General features: G+C 40.7%; 1 protein-coding gene across 2 annotated transcripts in view; it reads left to right on the top strand.

Annotated features, from left to right (window-relative positions):
• The first annotated feature begins 3,026 nt into the window (after window positions 1-3,026).
• The window catches only part of add3a (adducin 3 (gamma) a), a 76,093-nt gene continuing 59,533 nt past the window's right edge, over window positions 3,027-19,586 (top strand). The window contains exons 1-2 of one of the 2 annotated variants that reach the window (XM_026359174.1): window positions 3,027-3,116; window positions 15,842-15,879. The gene's annotated coding sequence lies outside the window, so the exon portion shown is untranslated. Of the gene's footprint in view, window positions 3,117-9,024; window positions 9,153-15,841; window positions 15,880-19,586 lie in introns of those variants that run through there. The other variant, XM_026359172.1, reaches the window with a different exon arrangement.

Below are 19,586 nucleotides of genomic sequence, written 5' to 3'. Positions count from 1 at the left end.
CTGTCTGGGGTAAACCACAGCTATTTACACATACTGGAGGACCGGTGAAGTGGGTCAGGTCCTTCACTCAGCTTGTTTGGATCACTGATTGCGAAAGGAGATAGAATCGTGACATGGCCGTGACTCTGTCTTTGCAAGTACACACAAGCTTACCATTTGTTTATGCACACAGACATACAGAAAATAGGATGTGAGTGCTAAATGTGTGTGGCAAACAGAAACAGAGCACATTTGTACCAGACAGTTTTGTTAATGAGGTGTTCTACACCACAGGATTTAACAGAAAGCTCTTAGGAAAGCATGATTGTCCCACCACCAATTTGATGAAATCACTTTGACAGGTAACGTTTAACACTAACATATTAAATACCTACTTCAGGCTTTTCATTGGTGGCAGGGTTTTCAACAAGAAATAAAACAGTATTCTTCTGAAACTGAAACTAACTCACAAATGTGACAAGTACCCCCATAACAGGAAACAATTACTGTGTAAAATTGGGTTTAACTTAAACAGCCTAATGTGTTTTATTTGCTTATTGACCTCAATGTACAAGTGAAACCTTTGCTAGAGTTGTTCTTGTAAGAGCTTCCCTCAAGTGCACACATACAGAACAGACTGAGCTGGTGTTTGTGTACGTGGATAGTTTGGCGTCAGTATGTACTTTCTGCAATCGTAAGGTAAAATTTGTGAAAACCTTTTGTTGGTTTCCTTCAGGGCATTTATGTGACAGCATTATAGAGAGAACTTCACTTTCAAATTACAAATTCTGGGTCATAGGCTAAAGTTTAGGTCAAAGTTTAGTTGCTCATGTGTTATGTCGGTAAAGTTTACTGTATATACTCTGTTGTGTAATGTGTACAAAAACCTGTCTTTTTGTTTATTCCCCCCCGAGTCTGCCAGTCCTTCATTACTTATGTTCCAGACCACGAGTTACCATTTGCCTTTGGAAAGTTTTATATTCACATTTATATTTGTTTTTTTTTTTATTTAGTGCCTTTTACCTTTTTATTTGTTTTTTGACACTTTCTCCACCTTTTCATTAGTTGGAATACTTACATGTGGGAGTTTATCCATTTTATGTTGGTTACTCTTATGCTACTAAAGTAATTTTACAACTTTAATTACTAATTACTTTTTACACATGTAAATTATTGTATGTAATGTAATATTATGGACTAACCAGCTCGTCAAATCAGCTCCACCTTTATAAGCTGCTTTTTTTTGTTCCACAACAAGTCTCTATAGCGTCATTATTTATTTATTTTCTATTTAATACTTCAAATGTTTGTGAAACAAATTTGGACTAGACTTATTTATGATAATAACAGCAGCAAATTCAAAGCTGCTTCAAATATATATTGTTTTGTCAGTGGAGTCCTTGTACTTTTGTACATGTACTTGATTCTTCAACTTCAGTGAAGACTTTGTAGTGGTACTTCACCTCACATGCAGGTTCACTTGACACTGTTCACTCCTCCCACCTCTGTTTAAATGTAACCTTATTACCCTCTTTTAAAATGTATGTTCCAGATCCAAGGCTTTGAATTGCTCCTAATGAATCATTATATTAACAGACGACGAGGCTGGACCTGTTCTGTGTACTGAACTGGCATCAATATGCCCCAATATGGTATGCCCTATGTAAGTTCTGATAAATCTCTTTAAGTACAATCTTCTGTGACTTACTCTGACCCATCACTGGAAAGCTTAATATGTCACTGGTATTTCTCTCCCATTTGGCCACAATACCTGTACCAGGTTCTTATAGGTACTTTGTGTCACATCACCTCAGCCTTGTCATCTATCCTTTGTCACTAGGTCCACTTCAGTTCACCCAAAACACAAGGCCTGACCACACCTTTTGCCCAGTGTGTATGAATAACCCTAACCGGGTGACTATCCCTATCCCTATATCCCCCTTCAGACAGATCCAGTAGTGTGCTATTCCTGACAATTTTTAAAATATTTTCCAAGCATGTTAATCTAGTGGTAAAGTAAACACCCAATAACCAAAAGCTCCTGCATTTCTTCAGATTATTCCTATACAGTGTCATTGTACACATTCTCACCAAATGTGCCCCATGTAGCCCCAACAACACAGTCAGCTATTTCTAAGAGAGACACTTGGCTGCAAAGATAATAGACTATCAAAAAATGGACGACTTTCAACCTTGGCCAGCAGTTCTTCCTCAAGTTAGTGTTTTTGTAATGTTTCTAGCCCTTTTTGCTGTGGTTCAAGAGGGTAGTTGTGCACAACCTGCAGGTTAATAGTAGTGCCTTGAATGCAGCTGCTGTCCACAAAAATAAAATAAAAATAATTAATAAAATAAATAATAATTTCCCTTTGGCCCTAAATCTGCACTGGTATGATTCATTTTTCATGAGCACTGTCAAGGCCACTAGATGGAGGCAGTGCAGCACATATTTACAAGTCATGTTTGCTGTTTGAATGCATGTCACACTGGGTTTAATCTGTTTTTACAGACCATTATTACACATGACCTAACATTATGAGATAATACATGGGTAACAAAGGCAACATTCAGAGAGTGGCAACAATGCATCATATCTAGAATTATACAGTAAGTACATCAACCTAAAAGGCTTTGGATATCTAATGTCATACATATTTACGAGTCTTACCCTGTGAATAATACGCAGAGTGTGAAGGGTACCGGCTTCAAATCGTCCCACATACGTCACTGTACACATGTTAATGTTTTTAAAGCCTGAATTGGGACACATATCGAATCAGACCTTAGGATTATATAATACTCTTTATGTGTGAATAAAGACTGTATGAAGACTTATAAAGATCTGCTTTCTATACAGTCTATGATTAGGACAAACATAAATAAGAGATGTCAGCTGTCCGCCTCAACGACTTGTGCACCGTCACAAGCAAGGGATTTGCGAAAAAGTGCGCCGGCGTCAGTGACGAGGGCTTCACTTCCTGCCATATTGTGCGCCCGTGCTTCCGCTGCAGCCGGTGTACTAGATGTGCACAACATGTGTGCAGCGTGCACAGTCCGCAGGGAGCCGGACTGCACCGCCTCGCTGCCTGAACATCAGTGAAGTCAGGTTTTCAAACGTGGATCAGAGTCCGTAACAGCAGGTAAATAATGTCCTGTTATCGCCTTCTTGCATGTTACCAATCAACGATCTGCCACAGCGACCAGAAATAATCTCCAAGGCTTTATTAAACTTTTATAACCAGCTGTGAAGACGTGTGTGGGACACGCAGACAGAAGCAGGTGTCTGTGTTTACCTGAAGCCAGAAACACTACAGCTGAGGGTTTGATTTCACTCATTCAGTTTTTAAGACTTTAGTCTTTATAGCCATGTTTGCCTTTCATTGTGGGAAAACAGCTCTTTTGTATTTTGCACTGCTGTAATTACCTGATGAGTTCACGGACAGAATCTTCTGTGGTTAATGGGGATGTCACAGTTGTTGTGCGCTGAAGTGGAAAAACACACTTCAAACTTCCATCTCATGTACTACAGTGATATGTAAAATGGCTGGAAATAAGGAGTCTCTTTAAATGTACTGTATTGTTTATGTGTATATAACTTTATTTCACATAGTATTACTTGAACAATGAGACATCCCTTTTATTATTCACAATTGAATTGCTGCTTAGGTCTGTTCAGTTTCAGTACCCCTGTCAAACTCTCTTAGCCGTATTCTGTGATACGACCACTATGAGACGCCAAAGTCAGAGATCTTATGGATCTTTGTATGTCATCATATCATATCAAATCCCTTCAGAGTGATTCCTAGTAACTACAGTTAGAATCTTCCTTCCTCTCAGATTCCACATTTTCCAGCATTTCTTTCATCCTGACTTCTCTGCTCGTTTCTTAAAGTTGTGCAGATCAGATGTTTTGCAGACATACCCCCCCCCCACCTCTCTCTCTATTCTGTTACCCGTGAGCACCTCCTCAGCACCTCTGGCTCTCGGATATTTCTCAACCTGTTATGACTCTGAGGATTTCCATTTCCACACCAAAGCTTGCTCGTCTCAACTTAAAAGCTCCTAGACACACATGAGGGCCTGTACTCTGACATACCTGCTTTTTCATTCCTCTTTATGTTTCCCCTCCTTACTTTGTTTTCTTCTACAGTGTTTTACACCTGACAGAGTAAACGACAGTGAGTATACTGAAAACGCACACTCCACATTTATTTTTCCTCCGCCATTGCTCCTCTTTGATCTAAACTCCAGTTTCTCTCTTGTTTTACTTAAAGTGTTTCCTGCGGTCCTCATGAATATTGCAGTTGCTTGTGACTCTAGGGAGGTGAGACAGGGAGGGCCACAGGCTCCTGTAGTCTGTCCTGCCGAGCGAAGTAGAGAAATATCACTTCCAGTGAACTCAATGCTAGAGCTGAAATCATTCCTATCAAAACTATTGGCTGTATTCTCATAATCAGCTCCTGCAGACTAGACTACAAGTGTTTTATCTGTCTGATAGCAATGAAAGCACCAAACTCTTCCTTGTTATCTGTACAATACAGATGTCTGTTCTCTAGCACAATATATCTAAGGCCAGTCTTTAGTGTTTTCCACAGCCATGTGAAATAGCAATAGGACCACAGTGTTAACCTTTACAGTATACACAGAATAACATGTAGATAAAACAGTCTGGAGGGGGAGTGTTTTTGTTTTTACACTTGTGCAGCAGTCTTTCTGTCCCAGCGCTCTGGTTTATTTTCACTCCCTAAATAAATGGTTTTATAATAATGTGAGGCAAGATTGAGATTAACTGTGACACACTCAGGATCCATGCTTCAGTGGTGTCCACCATAGCAGAGGAAAGGCCTGACGGCCTGATAGATGAAGTGATGCTAATAACAGAGTGGCAGGGACTGGTTGTGAGGGTACCGTCTGCAGGGGCCGGTAATGAGGCGTGTCCGTAGTAAAAGTTGGTTGCTTGGGAATGTTTGGGGGAAATATTTGGTGAAGTCTTTTGTGCTTAGTAAACGAGCTCTTTGAGTTACACGTGTGAGCAAAAAAAGACGAGCCGCTGTGCTCAGATGTTGCAGCTTATTAATTACAATCAGAAAACTGAAGTAAAACGTCTTTGCGCAATTCTTTTTCCTGCATAGCATGTGTGTGTGTGTGTGTGTGGGAGCCTGAAGCAATTTAAAATGCACACGGCCCAGCGAATTTGAACCTGTCCAGAGGACAGAGATGACTTCATCATTACCTCACCATGATCTGCTAGAGGACTTATCAAAAACATGTGGCTCCACTCTCCTTGCACTCGGCAAATTGATCGAGACTTGGACTCCAGTGCTTTTCCTTTTTTTTTTTTTTTTTTTTTTACAGGATGTGTGTGTTTGCGCGTAAGCAGGCTTCATTTGGTTTGCGTGGATTTTCTCGTCTCTCTCCGGGCTTTGACTTCATCTGTCATTCATTTGGCTCGTTTCAGCCTGCAGCTCTGGGTTTGGTCAGACGGGGTTGAGACCTGCTCAGTTGGACGGGGTGATCCTCTCTGGCTGAGGGTTTGAGCCTGTGTGTACGTGCAGGTTACTCCCAAGCAGAGCATAATAAAAGGGTAACATTTGATTTACCATATTATTACACAACTATAGAACAGAGTGAATTAAAAGGACGGTTGGAGATGTTCACCTTCCTGTTGATTGTTAAATGAGAAGATACACATCAGTCACGTTATCATTTACATGACATGAGAAACTCACTTAGCATATTCCCCAAATTGGTCCTCAAAAGTAAATTCAAGTTTTAAAGGCTTGTCTTGTCATCCACGTGTTAACATGAAATTAGAAATGATATTAATTTTAAGCACAACAGATCGGTAGCTATAGCCGCCAGTTTGTGGCAAACAAACTGCAGCTCCAACTGAGCTGCGGCGTCAGTGTGTTGATTATAATGCTGTGATCGCTCTGACTGTAGGAGTCAGGCGGAGCTGGACGGGGCTCTTGTTTCATGCTATTGTGGGTGACGATGCTGTTTGATGTGATACATCTGTGGGCTAAGTGTTTAGATTCCAGAGTTGCTTGGTTGCCAGAGACAGAGGTCCCAGCGGGGTGGGGTTAGAATAACTTTATTATACACTTGTGAGCGGATGAATTCCTGAAAGCCTCCGGCCTGTCATGGAGCACAGCTGACTTCCATCCAACAACGTGTTTGTCTGTACATGCATCTATGCGGCATCACTCGAACGTGTTTGCACTGCGTGCTGATAGGTGCACGCGTGTCTATTTTGCATTAGGTTTCTGTTTACACAGGCTTTTCTCTGTGTGTGTGTGTGTGTGTGTGTGTGTGTGTGTGTGTGTGTGTGAGGGGGGGCCTGGTCAGCAGTAGGTCTTCTCATGCAGGGAAAAGACTTTTGCATAGATATTAGTGAGGTAACCATGGCAACGGGGTCAGCCTCTGACCATGGGAGAAGGGGAGATGCCAAGTTTTGGGCTAAATGAGCTTTTGAGGCAGACAGCAGCTCTTTTGATCCCTGTGGTCATCACCTTATTAAACTGTCTCTCCGAGTGTCATGCATTTGAGATCATGAAAGTTCAGACGGAGCAGACGCAGGAATGCCGAGGCCACCAGACAATCAGACCTTTAATCACTCTGAGACTGAGTATATTGTGTCTTATCTGAATACACCATCATTAGCCAGTCGTTGAGTTTGTGACGCTGAGCATATGTGAGCTGAAAATCAACAGTTCTGTCATGTCGTGAAATACAGCTATCTGGTTACGATTATTGATAAATGAGTCTTAATAGTTGATTTGACCAGTAAAACACTACCATTGTGAGCACAGAATGGCACTGACTCATTATTGCTATTTGCCAATAACGAATGTGAGTATGCAGCCACTGTTTGTTGTGCAAGGAGGGAGCACTTCCCCTTCACTTTTCCCCTGAGGGGTTTTTATTCATATGGAGATTGGATTAGAAATCTTCCAGGCCACCAAATCTACTCATTAAGCTCCCTATCATTCTGCATATTTACGGTAAAAATTCAAGCCTTCACAGTTTTGCCCCTGGGGTTTGTATTTTTTAGCCAAAGGGAATCCATTGTTCACAGTGTGTTCATGGTTCATGTGAGATTAATTTATAGCTAGTGTGTGTGTGTGTGTGTGTCCACGTGAGTAGCTTCTATGGATCTCTTCTCTGTGAGTGTTGGTCCTGTTGCAGTTTAGAGATCTGGATAGAATACACTGGCACAATTTCTGAGTGTGCTCGAAAATTGCTCCACATCAAAATCTGCTTTCCCGATCAAACTCTTCAATACGTTCTCACAAGTGTGCACAGTTCCAGCTCTGAATCTTGGCATCAAGCTCTGATGGTGACTTTCACTTCTTTGTTTCATCACTGTAAGAAAAGAAAACGACATATCACTCTGTACCTGACCTTCTGTGCCAGTGGGACACGCTTTATTGCCTCTCTGGTCCTACACCTGCATTTACCGCTTTTTAAGATGACACACCCTTGCCTTGGTTCCTCTTTGTCTACACAAACACACAAACACAGATACAGACCAGACACACAGTCACTGTTATATTATCGTCACACACCTAATGACAAATCACACTTGGCAGCGCTGAACTTAGCTGTCTGCTGAATCCTGGTGTTAGTGTATGTATGTGCTGTGCTGCGTCCGTCTCTAACTGGGTCAACAACTTGTGTACTAAGGCATGACTCTCATTCACGACGCTGCTGAACTGAAACGCTGTGTCAGCACTGCAGTGTGGTCTTAATGCTTTGTTTTGGCAATGGTTTGTTGTCCTTAGTCATGGTTTCTAACTAACTTAGTGAGTTTTATTTGGACGTGTGGTGTAGTAAGACGTGACATGAAACTGAATGCCGACAGAACTGTGCTGACATTTACATGACATATAATCTGAGTGGTTGCTGTTGTTTTTGTCTTATGAAATGTGACATCCCACACAGTCATTACTGTGGCGCTTGTTCTCCTCTGTGTCCCAGAGATCTCTTGTGTCTTGTGTGTATATATATCCATATATATGGAAAATCTGGCATGATAGAAGCTAATTTGTTAGACTGAAACCTGGAAATTTCTTTACCAGCCAAATAGCAAACACATGTTAACATCAACCTTTAGGACCTTTTTTGTCAGGTCACATTTTTCATAACCATATAATATGACTTTTAAGGAGTATATGTGCTATACTTTTTAATTGATCTGATCCATATTGTAAATATTGCAAAACTCTACACTGTGTTTAACCTCTGAGCCATCTTTTAATGTCCTATGTGATTTGAAGTGATATCCACAGCTGTGACCTCACCTCAGACTTGTATTCAGGTCAATGTTTCTGCAAGACAGAGCTCTACTGTATCTGAACGAGCACTGTGTCTTCACACTGAGTTGTTGTTGATGCCGCTGAGCTTCTCCTATGCTGGGGGCCCGACACATGTCATTAGTGACGCATGCTGCATCCTGCTCAGTAGTCACCTCGGCATCGCTGAACAGCCTGCGTATGTGACAGTGGCGTGTTTGTTTGCTTGCACAGTACATAAATGTAAGTGTTTGTGTGTTTAGAGTGATAACAATTTGATGTGCAGCCAAGAGAGTTCTCTTTGTTGATTTGTTTGAGTTGACTTCCTGCCCATTTGTATGTACACTAAAAAAGCGCTCTTCGCACACTTGACGCTAGGATTTAAAACTTCAAAATAGATTTTATTGCAAAAGGATGGAAGTGCCTGAAACAGCATTGAGATTATAACAACTCTAAACGTGTTCTCTGACACTTAAACCGATGAAATTCTTCAAACATTTATGTGCCTGCTCATAGTGCTGCAGCATAGGTGCACCACCGAGACCCTCCATCTGTCTCACCTCCCTCTGGCTGTCACTCATCCTCTCCAGCTCCGTCCTTATTTTCTGCTGACGCTGGGCAGAAGTAAACAAGCTGATTGTGAAATAGCAGATTGTGTCCTGTCACACCCAGTGTTCCTTGTCTGTTACAAGTTTCAGTTACTTAACGAGCAACGTTGCATTACATCTCGTGCATTCAGATGACAACACAACCATTCTGTTACAGAAGCGCGGAGGTGGATTGTCCTGCATGTTATTATCATTGGTATCATTTCCTTGAAGACAATATTTGAGGAATGCCCAGAGTCAACTGCTTAGGGTCGAGGCCAATCGGGATATATTGGTAAGAGGGATGGGCAATGAGTTTCAAACATTCAATATGATTTTGTATTTAAAACAAAAAGCCACTGTTTTCCCTTATGGTTTTCCCTTAGGCCAGTATGCAACAGAGTCAAATACAAACGGTCACGGCATGACAGGATACATGATATGATGATAAAGCATTTGATCTGCACAGTCTTTTTAAAATAGTGTTTGACCAGGGATGCATGGACAGCGCTAATGTCACCTGCCATTATATAAACAACTGGAAAATACAGTATTCTAAAGCAATGCCAGCACAGCATGCAGCTGAAAACCTGGTGGATGTACTTTCCACCCGTGTAGATAACAGATAAGTCTTACAGGTAAAATCAGAATAGGCAGAGAAAATGTGTGAATATTGGTGGGGTATCGAAGATTTTTTGACTACTGCAGTTCCCAGCAAATATTGAATTTCAATTTAGCCGTAAATGCCCATTCCTAAGTGGTATATTCTCAAATGAAATGTTTTTAACTTCACAATATCAGTTAGCGTGTTTACTCAAGTAACCAGGTTACAGTCAATTGTTTTGTTGGTATCAGATTATTTATAACAAAGTGTGGTGAGGAACGCCAGTTGGAGGGCCTCCATGTCATCTTCTTGCCTAGGGCCCCAACAGACTCGTCACAGACAGTCGCCACTGGGAACACTTTCAGGAAATGTCTTCAAATTTGGCATTTGGCAAACATCTATTTCCTGAAATATCTCAGGAACAGATTTAATTTCTTCTGGCACAAATGTTCACTTGGATGGATTGATTCTGGTAGAAGTGAGTAAATATGGATTCAGAATATTAATGTAAATATATACAACACCTTTATAATAGAAATTACTGACTTCTTATTCACTACAGCTATGTTATATTTGAATTAGTTGGATATATTGTTGAACATTTTTGTTTGAGGGCTTTTATTTTGAAACAAAGCCTACTGATAGAAGTAATCTGCAGACAGTTGTTTCTTCAGTGTTTTATGAAAATTTTAGAATTTGTGATCTGTTTATGCTAAAAGCGACATAATGACAGACTCATGACAGATACTGCCTTGTCACTTAGCCCCACCAATGGATGACTGCTCACACTCACACACATACACAGGCTCACAGAGTTTCCACTGAGGATGTATCTGGTCTGAGCCAGGGAGAGATACCCTATCAGATGTGCGTGGTGACCTGTCACATGTCTTGTTCTCTTGTTGCAGGATGGGAAGCGTGTGAGGAGGCTGTATTTCCTTTACCTCAGCAAAGGAAATCGCTGAATAGGTCGCATCTTTTGTACTGTTCTTATAGGATGGTCACTGATACTCTTAGAGACGGAAGTTAGACAAATACAGGCCATAGCACAAGGCCATGTGATATCCCCACATAACTGGTTTCTGTGTAGTTCATACAATTTGGTGTTTTAAGAACAATTGCTTGCAGCTCAGATAAATGATGTCATTCATCTTGTGGGTAAAGACTGCAGTGATGCATCCTGAAGATGACGTCACTGTTACTCTGACGTTTGGAAAATTCTGTTTCATGGCCTCTGAGTCGTGACAATAAGGGGAAAAAATGACAATTAGGTGTGTGCGTGTTTGTGTGCTCACCATTCTGGGACTGAACAGCCCCCACGCTGGAGACGAACCATGTGAATTATTGAATTTTAGAGTGATTACTTTGTTTGCGGTTAGTTTTAAGTTAAGTAAGTCTCCAGGAAATATATGTCAGTCAATGTGAAACAAACATGTCTGTGGGTCCAAAATATTCCCAAAAGGACCTTCAGAAGTCTGTTAAGTGATTCTAGTAGCTAACTGTATTCAGACATACACTGTTCTTCTGCTGTGGTAACTTGTTTTTATTGGCAAACCTAGAAATGTAGCATAACTGCAGTAGGATCTCAGGCTGGTCTAAACTAATTCACTACAACAGAGTGATAAATGTTAGTACCAAAGTTAATTTCTTAGTTTTATTTGCTCTGTTCTTTTTATACAATCACATTTATGATTCCTGCAGCTGGAAGCTCAAAGTTTCCCGGTACCGACCTGCCTCAGATTTGCCAGTTTGTGGGTTGGATGCCAGTGGCAGATGTTTAAAGACACATTAAGTCAATCAAAACCAGCAATGGACGTACTTGGTTATTTGGATTGACCAAAACGAAAAGCAGTTTAAAGTTAGGCTACTAAAATTACGCCTTGCATTAAGTAATATGACTGAGCAAAAGCAGCTGGCATTTTCCTTTTGACAAAAAGTTGAATGTGAACTTGGCAGACGCTCTTCACCTGACACATGTTGTTTTAGTGGCTTTACACGATTATAAATGATTTTTACAATGATCAACTGAATCTGTATCAGCTCCGGAGGCGCGGCTGTACGCCTGAGCCTCACTTCTGACCTCCCCAGAAGAGCGGTGTTTTGGATTAGTGTATCACATTTTTGAGTTGTTATTATTAATAAAAACAAATGAAAACAAAGCGGAGTGTTTAATGGGACTTTATTCTGGCAAGTTGTGATATGTACTTTGCCTGAACTCATTCTTCAGCGAGGCTCTCTTCCTGTTACTACAGCTGTCTGGGTGATCTCTTCAGAAAGGCTTTGTAGAAAGTGGCAGACTGCCAGGACTGCACAAAGATCAGTGTGAGAGAAAGAGCAGCAGGAGACTGTCATCTCACCAGAGCAATAGACAACAATTAACATTTTACTCAGAGGTACTGGACCACCTCTTGCGTTTTAATGTAAATTATTAGATGGCAAATGATCAATAAAATCATTTTATAAATAAATAAATTGCTTTATGTCACAAACATCTTCTAGTGCATTTACAGTTTCACATTAGTGCTAATTGTTCAGACTTACTTACGTTAAGGTGTAGTCCAACATAACATTAGCTGCTGCAGGGGTCGAGCTCAGTTACAGTATCGTCTTTCTGCATGAGCCCCGCGCTTCTCTATGGCCTGTGTGGTTATGTTTTTCTTTGAACAGTCCAAATTGGATTATTGTGTAGTTGGTCTGGCATGGAGAGGTTCCTGCTGGGCTGAGATCTGGGTGGGTCTGGAGTTGTTAGTGTGTCGGTGTATGTGTGTGTCTCTGAAAGACCAACAGGATATCCCTACCATTAAAAAGTTAAAGAAACTACAGCTCTGTGCTGATGATTCTAGTCATTAAAGGATTCAGTGTTTTCAATATTTATCTTTAGTGGGTTTATGTGAATATGTCATTGCTAATTTTCATCAGCATAACAATCTCTCCTAAGCTGTGTGTGAAAATAGCCAACTGATGTACAGTGGAAAGTTATCTGGATGTGGTCTGCAGTGCTTGAAATGGCTTTCTGTGTGTATTTATGGGTGTGGTTCCCTTGTAAAATGGCATGAAGTGTGAAGTGAACGCTGGTAATTTTTGTGTTGGGGATTAAATATAAAGAACAGGTGGGTTTAAGCCTGTAATTGTAACTGTATTATTAGGACAAAGCACAGGAAGAAAGACAATAAGACACAAGGAAGTTTTAGAGTTGTGAGTTTAAAGTGGGTTAAAGAGAAGGAACTATTGCAGAGTAGGTAGTAGGTTCTATTTATGGTACCTATTAAACATTTTGTAAACATTTGTATTTTGTACAGACATCACAGTGATGATTGAACTGGATCTCTGAGGCCACAGATTCCACAACATCTAATTTCCCATTTTATTCATTTGAGGAGCTGCAGGAACAGGCACAACTTATAATAAATACACTGTAATACAGTTGAATTCAGCAGCCCAAGTTGTGCTGTGTCACACTTGCTCAATGAATGTTGTTTAAATTGTTGCATTAAACTGGATTACAGTGCCTCTTCAATTAGATATTGGTGCCTACATATTTGCACTTGCTGTTGTGTGAATGCAGGTGTGTGTGTGATGTGCACGGTGCTCTAGACCTGAGCAGCTGTGTTTATCCTGCTTTAGTAATGGTGACCTGGCTGTCTCCTGACCGCTTTTCCCTGAGGTGAAATTACTGCAGGATAACATCTTGCGTATTCACCTCACACCTGGGGTTTCCATCAGCTGTGCAGGTAATCTGATGATTTGGCAGCCGGAACGCAGAATTGGGTAAATCCAAAACCTCCAGTCTCCACTGTAGTATAGTCAAATTCATTCTGAACACACCTTTCTAGTCATTTTCAGCATTGCTTAGTTATTGGAATGGGAACATGTGAGTAATGTAGTCAGATTATGGAGCTTTTATAGTGAACTGCATCACAGACAAAGTTAAAAATAAATAAATAAATCTGCAGTCTTTCTGCCTGCTGCTCCTCGGCCAGGCGGCATCCAGTTTAATTTAGAATATTAAAAATATCAGCCAGCAAGTCTCAACTCAAGAAGATTTAATGAAGAGTGAATACTCACTCACTGAAATTGGATAATAGTTCAGTCCATATAAACGTGCATGTTTCACTCACACAAGTTCACTCTTATGTTAACAGATAGCATGCCGTTGGCATTATTAACCCATCATGAAGGGGTGATGTCGTGTTCATGTGTATTTACATTTGATAAGTGTGTTGATTTTCACACTAGCATTTTTACAAAACATGGTCTGCTGATGTTTTCTGCAGAATGAGTGCCGCCCTGTCTTGTCTGTCATTAGTTTTAATGGTGAAAATAAACATTTTTACACTTATTTACTTACTGTTCTTCCTACAGATCAAATTAAACTGCATCTCCCTAAACCCATCTGACAGAATCAGATTAATGAGATGGTGGGATCGTTGTGTAACTGTGGCAAAACTAACAAGACAGCAAGCAACGTCGACTCTCATCTTGTCACCATCTTGTTTAAAAATAAAGTCGTACTTCAGGGGACACTTCAGGGCAAATCTTGAATCTCTGAGGTACATTCTGGCAACTAGAAGTGGCTTCACCTCTCCTAACACGGCTAAAGCAATAATTAGTTAAAACAACTCTTTCAAATTATCTGAATCTTACATAATGCGGCCGAAGGGACTATGCTGTGTGGCTGGACACTCGCATCCACTAAATCACTGAGGCCACCACAGTGGTCAGCAGAAAAGGCTGTTATGTAAGTGTGTTGTTTTCCTTGTCTCTCTGCATTTTGACTTAAGTAAAATGATTAGTATGTCAAGTGCAGCGACTGGCTCGGTCAATGACTTGAAACACAGTTCAGTCTTGTAGTTCCAGTTGTTGTGGTGCACCCAATCTTTATGTCCTGGCTGCAGGTAAAGTCCTGGCCTTACCTGTGGCTTCGGCTGATGTGGGATTGTAAGGCAACTTTAAAGAGTGATAAGACCCTGGTTAGTTAGAGGGTTGGGGAGTTGGTGGAGTCACTTTTAGGATTCAGTGTCTTTTTACAAATATGGCAGGGAGCAGGGAATATGACAGCAGGAGCCAGGGAACCAGACATCGAACCTCGTGATGACAGTTCATTCCTTCCAAGTGTTCAATTGAGACACATCTGAAATTGAGACTTTGAAGCTGATGCCAGGTGTGAACTTGATCGTGTCTTGTATACTGCAGGTCTGAATAGATCATGTGATGCACAGATAAGGGAGCTGAGATCTCAGCAGTGATATGTAGTCCAGCTCTGCGCTGACACATAGATGAGGAACATGAGGAAAATGTTCAGCATTATCCCTTCATGTTTACGATATTGTGTCCCTTCGCTCCTAAAGGATGCTCGCCTTTCACTCCACCTTCGAGTGTGGTTACTATTAACGCTTTACATTTCAAACATTATTTGAGAGCATGTTTTAGTTCTGAATGAGCAACCCCCTACTTTTAATGTCCTTTCCACAGGTCCATCATTTGGACAATGTTTTGGAATAGTTGTGTTATTTTAGGTCAATCCCAAAAATCCCAGTAACCAGTTATCATTATAATGGCATTCAGGCGTACCACCACCAGCAATAACACATTTCACATGCTATCAATAGCCCCTGTTTTCTCCTATGGTGAGCTGTGCTTCCTGTTGTTGACATAGTTGGTGTTTGTGCAGATAACATAGATGGCTATCAATGGCAAACCGACTCCCCGCCTGCTGCACAGTGTAGCTGCCGGTCCAGTTTGCAGACACAGCTTACTCTGGAAACTGCTGAGGGTCGACGCAGGAATTCACCAGCACAAATGCACATGATTAGTTTAATAACTGAGCCACATGTAGAGGTCCCTGTAATAGAGACCATAATGAAAATAAATGAAACTCTTGAACAACGTGTGTGTTTGTCCCCTACAGGGTCTACAGTATCTGAAATGATTCATGGAAGAGGAAGGAATTTAGTCACAAGGTCTGCTCTAACTCAAAATAGGGCGGTTAGGGTATCATTTGTTTCCAATGTATAAAACAACATCAAAACAGTGGGTTGTAAAAGTAACATAAATTCAATGAATCAGATAAAAAAGAAATATAACAGGTGTTTAAATGCTGAAATGTATCACTCCTTTCTGATTTGGCTTTTTCATCTGAAGGTATGTTGAGCATACAGGTTTGTAGAAGTAATGAAAAGGTTTTATTCTGTAGGACATTATCACTTTTCATTTGTGCTTTTGGACCCTGATATTACAGATTCAAATATTAACAATGAGTAAATTATAATTAAGTCGATGAATGTGTCTCCTTAATTACTACAGATGTCTCCCCACCATTGTTCTAGTGTCTACCTGTGGTGTAGAAATTAAAAATGTGTTTATGTCTGTTTCTGTCCTAGTTGGCGAGACATCATTAACTCAAGCAGTCCCCTGAGAGGTAAGGACATTTACGTCAATGTGTCCCATTTCAGCTCCCACTCAAGCTTTTAAAACACCTGTGGAGTGCATCAACAGCACGGCTCTGTTATGAGTATTATTTTACACTGTAACACCTACAGTTGATGGGAATAAAATGGGGGGAAAAAGTCTCAAATGGAAAGTGGAGAGTTTGGTCTGTTGCCCAAACGTCTCTGCCCTCCTTTTTGTTTCTCTAAAGGACACAGAAGGTAAAATGTAAGGAGTAATAGTTATAATAAATGACACAGCTTTGGCCTGTGATGAGCTTACAAACCGTGATGGGGGCATTTCTCTTTCTGTGTACATTCAGTTATGAATCACTACACACACTCACTGGGTCACTGACTTTTATCAAATAATGTATTTCCTCCACTATCCCAGGATTTTTACGGGAGCGAACACCTGCTTAATTCATGGCCAGCCCTTCAGGATTTCAAAATGAAATAGCTTTTGCTGCACGCGGCTTCACAGACTCTGCTTTGTTTCCCTATTTTGGGGAATGGTGCTTTCCCTGTTTTATACAAATTAACTTGAAACCTGTTCAAGCCAAGATGTCAGAGGACAACTGTGTATTTAACAGCGTTATAATGTGTTTTGCTTCCCTATTCTCTCTGTTTTTTATGTCTTTCTTGTTTCTCTTTTTAATGCCCATCTGGGTTTGATCGTCTTTAGCCTGATACCTGATAATGAATGAATGAATGAATTAATAATAATAAATAATTTCAGTCATTTATTAAGGCAAATATAGTGTGACAGTCTGAGATGGGTTTTTTTTTGGTAACACCATATTAAAGATTTTTGGCTATTTGGACATTTACCGCAGTTACAGTCACGTACTAAACAGTTTAAAAAAATAATCGAATAGTTGATGAGAAAAACCCATGAAAACTTAATACTATACTAAAATAAGATACTATTATTCAGACCAAAACACTGATTGGACAGTTATGTTTTTCTGTTTTATTTGTGTGTTTACAACTTGAGCCATTGATTATATATCAATTGTTTTATAAAAAACACAAAAATCCATTGAAGAAACACCGCTGCTCCCAATCCTCTGTGTGTGTCTCTTTGCCCGTCCTGTCCCATGTCCCAGTCTTATCTTACCTTCCCACTCTCCCTCTTTGTCTGTCACATGCAGTTAGTCTCTCAGTCCCAGTTTGAGAGATCTCCCAGGTCTGGGGCTTGCGAGGTCAGGGGGGAAAACAATGCTGCTCTGCTCGCTGACGTGTCAAATACCACTCAGAATACAGCTGCAGTCAGAGTTAGGCGACAGTCGTCATCATATCTGGATATTTTAACCCTGCGTGAGGCTGTTTGAACTGTCCACAGATTTAGCTGTCAAGAGCTTCAGATGTGTTCAAGACTGTCGGTGATTACTGCCGCAACACATGCTAGTAGATAAAGCTGTTTTAAGGGGTATATTTAGATCAGTATGTTGAATGTTATCACACACAGTATGTTCGGGATTTTGTTACAGTACTTTGCATATCTTTCCAATACACCGAGATGTATCAGTACAGTAGAGTACGTTTCATCAGTACAAAGCACTAGAATGCAGTAGCAGCCGTGTAGAGGTGACGCTGAAAGAGTCAAAGATTTCTGAGCATTTTCTATAATTTTAACAGCTGATCTGAGCTCAAACGTGCACGATGCTTCATTGAAAGTCTGTGAATGTGTGAGACAAATTTCGAGTAACAAACGGTAACGATTTTGTTTGGGCGCCTTCAGTTTTTCAAACTTAATCTTCACTTTAAAGTTGTCACAGTTGATTCACTGCAGCAGTCATCAAGGACTCGGTCACACACAGGATTCCCATTGGGGCCGACACATTTGACATGTTTGCCATTTATAGTCTTAGTGTTCTGGCTGTGCTCCTGTTCTTCCATTTATAAATGACTCCACAATAGATAGTGGATTAACAGCTGTCAGTGTAATCCCTTAATGGGTTTCCTAGTGCTTTATACAATTGAGTTTGTCCTGCACAGATAGAAGTAATGCACACCAAACAACTGAATTAGGTATCTTGGCTTTTGTGACATGTTGACAGTTTATATTATTAGAATCCAGCCAATCCTTCTGCCTTTCCTCATTCTTCAAATCTTCCCTACTAGACATAGACAACATTAGTGTTAATGTGGGGTTAGAATTAACTCACCCTGACAAATGTCTCTAACATTCAATCTTACTTTAGCTCAGTGTTTTGCCTGAACTCCTGAGGGACATGATTGGCTCTTCAGCTGCTAAATGATCCACCCTGTTAACCAGCTATCAGTCATTCAGTGTTGGGCTGATAGATATTTGGCTTTTTTATCTAAGTGTAAGATATCTGTAATAACTGGAGCACATTTGCAGTATTGAAATGTGGAAATACACAGGCTAAATCTCAACTTGGGCACCTGACATCCCTCCCACTCACTGCAGTGAATGTGTGAACACTTTAAACTGAACGATGACAAGACAAAGCTGAGTGACAGATATGACTTTTGAAAGAGGCCTATCGTGTTGGCACAACTAGCTATGACTAGAAATGGACCCGTACCCGAGTATGTGCCCTATTGTAGGTGTTGAGCAGGTAGTGTACTGTGGTTTTATTAGCACCTTTTTACAGAAAACAGCTGCTGTAGCTGCAAAAATCCCTAATGAGAGTCGGCCATTAAACAAAAGCTTTGACCTTAAGGTGTGTAAATGTGAGGCGAACTAATATAATTGTCAGCATGATTAACCCCTTTCACATTGCACATATTAGGTAATATAGAAAATATTACGTTTTCTCTTTCTCTTTCTCTTTTACTTTCTCTCTCGCTGACTCTTCTGGTAAGTCAGTTTAATGTGACTCCTGTTCATGAGAGATGTTGAAAGTAAGAGACTGAACATTTTCCATTAAGTTGTGTAGGTGTCCTCATGGTCAGGCAACACGTAAGAAAACTCTAAGGAGTTTCATGGTGTTAGAGAAGAGAAGGAGAACCTGGCAAAAAACAAAGCAAGAGAACAGTGATGTATAAAACCACATGACTGCTAAACTATTTAGTGACTAAAAAAGCTAAAGTTGAAACTTTCCTCTGGTCTGGTGGCTGAACATTACTGTCCTCTGAGTAGTCGGGTCTACTGATGGAGGCAGCAGAGAACTTGAGTCCTGAGTCCATTACTGCCCTGATCTGGAGACTAAAACTTGCCGCTTCACAGTCGAACCCTACAAACTGTAACTGTCCCATGTTTGGTGCAGTTAATCAGCTCTGTGACTTAAGACCCTGGTTTAACTTGGCACGGACTCTGACTGGCTGCCGTCTGCTCTCAGGTCATCTGGATGGCATCACAGCTGCTCTTATCGTTCTCTCTGTTAGTTCAAACCACACACGGCAGCCGCCCACATTATTGCCTCTGTAGAACAATTCACACACATGTTCACAATAGTGCTCATTTAGGGTCAGTGCAATTTGAATGTTTCTTTCCTTTATTTCATTAGCAGTGTGCAGCACTTTAATCCCTATACACAAGTCTTTTGGTTGAAAAGTGTGTAGGTAGTTTTAGCAGCAGTGATCCAGTAACATAAGACAAGTACAGGAATCCACCCGAAGACATCGAGGTTTTATAGAAGGTAGAAGTGATTAAAAAATTGTACAGTTCTTTGCCTTTCAGGGAGATAATAGCATAACGATGTTCAACCCAGCCCTTCAGCATAACAGG

Source organism: Anabas testudineus, chromosome 1 (genome assembly GCF_900324465.2).
Source record: "Anabas testudineus chromosome 1, fAnaTes1.2, whole genome shotgun sequence".
Taxonomy (NCBI): Eukaryota; Metazoa; Chordata; class Actinopteri; order Anabantiformes; family Anabantidae; genus Anabas; species Anabas testudineus.
This window is presented reverse-complemented; position numbering and strand designations above follow the sequence as displayed.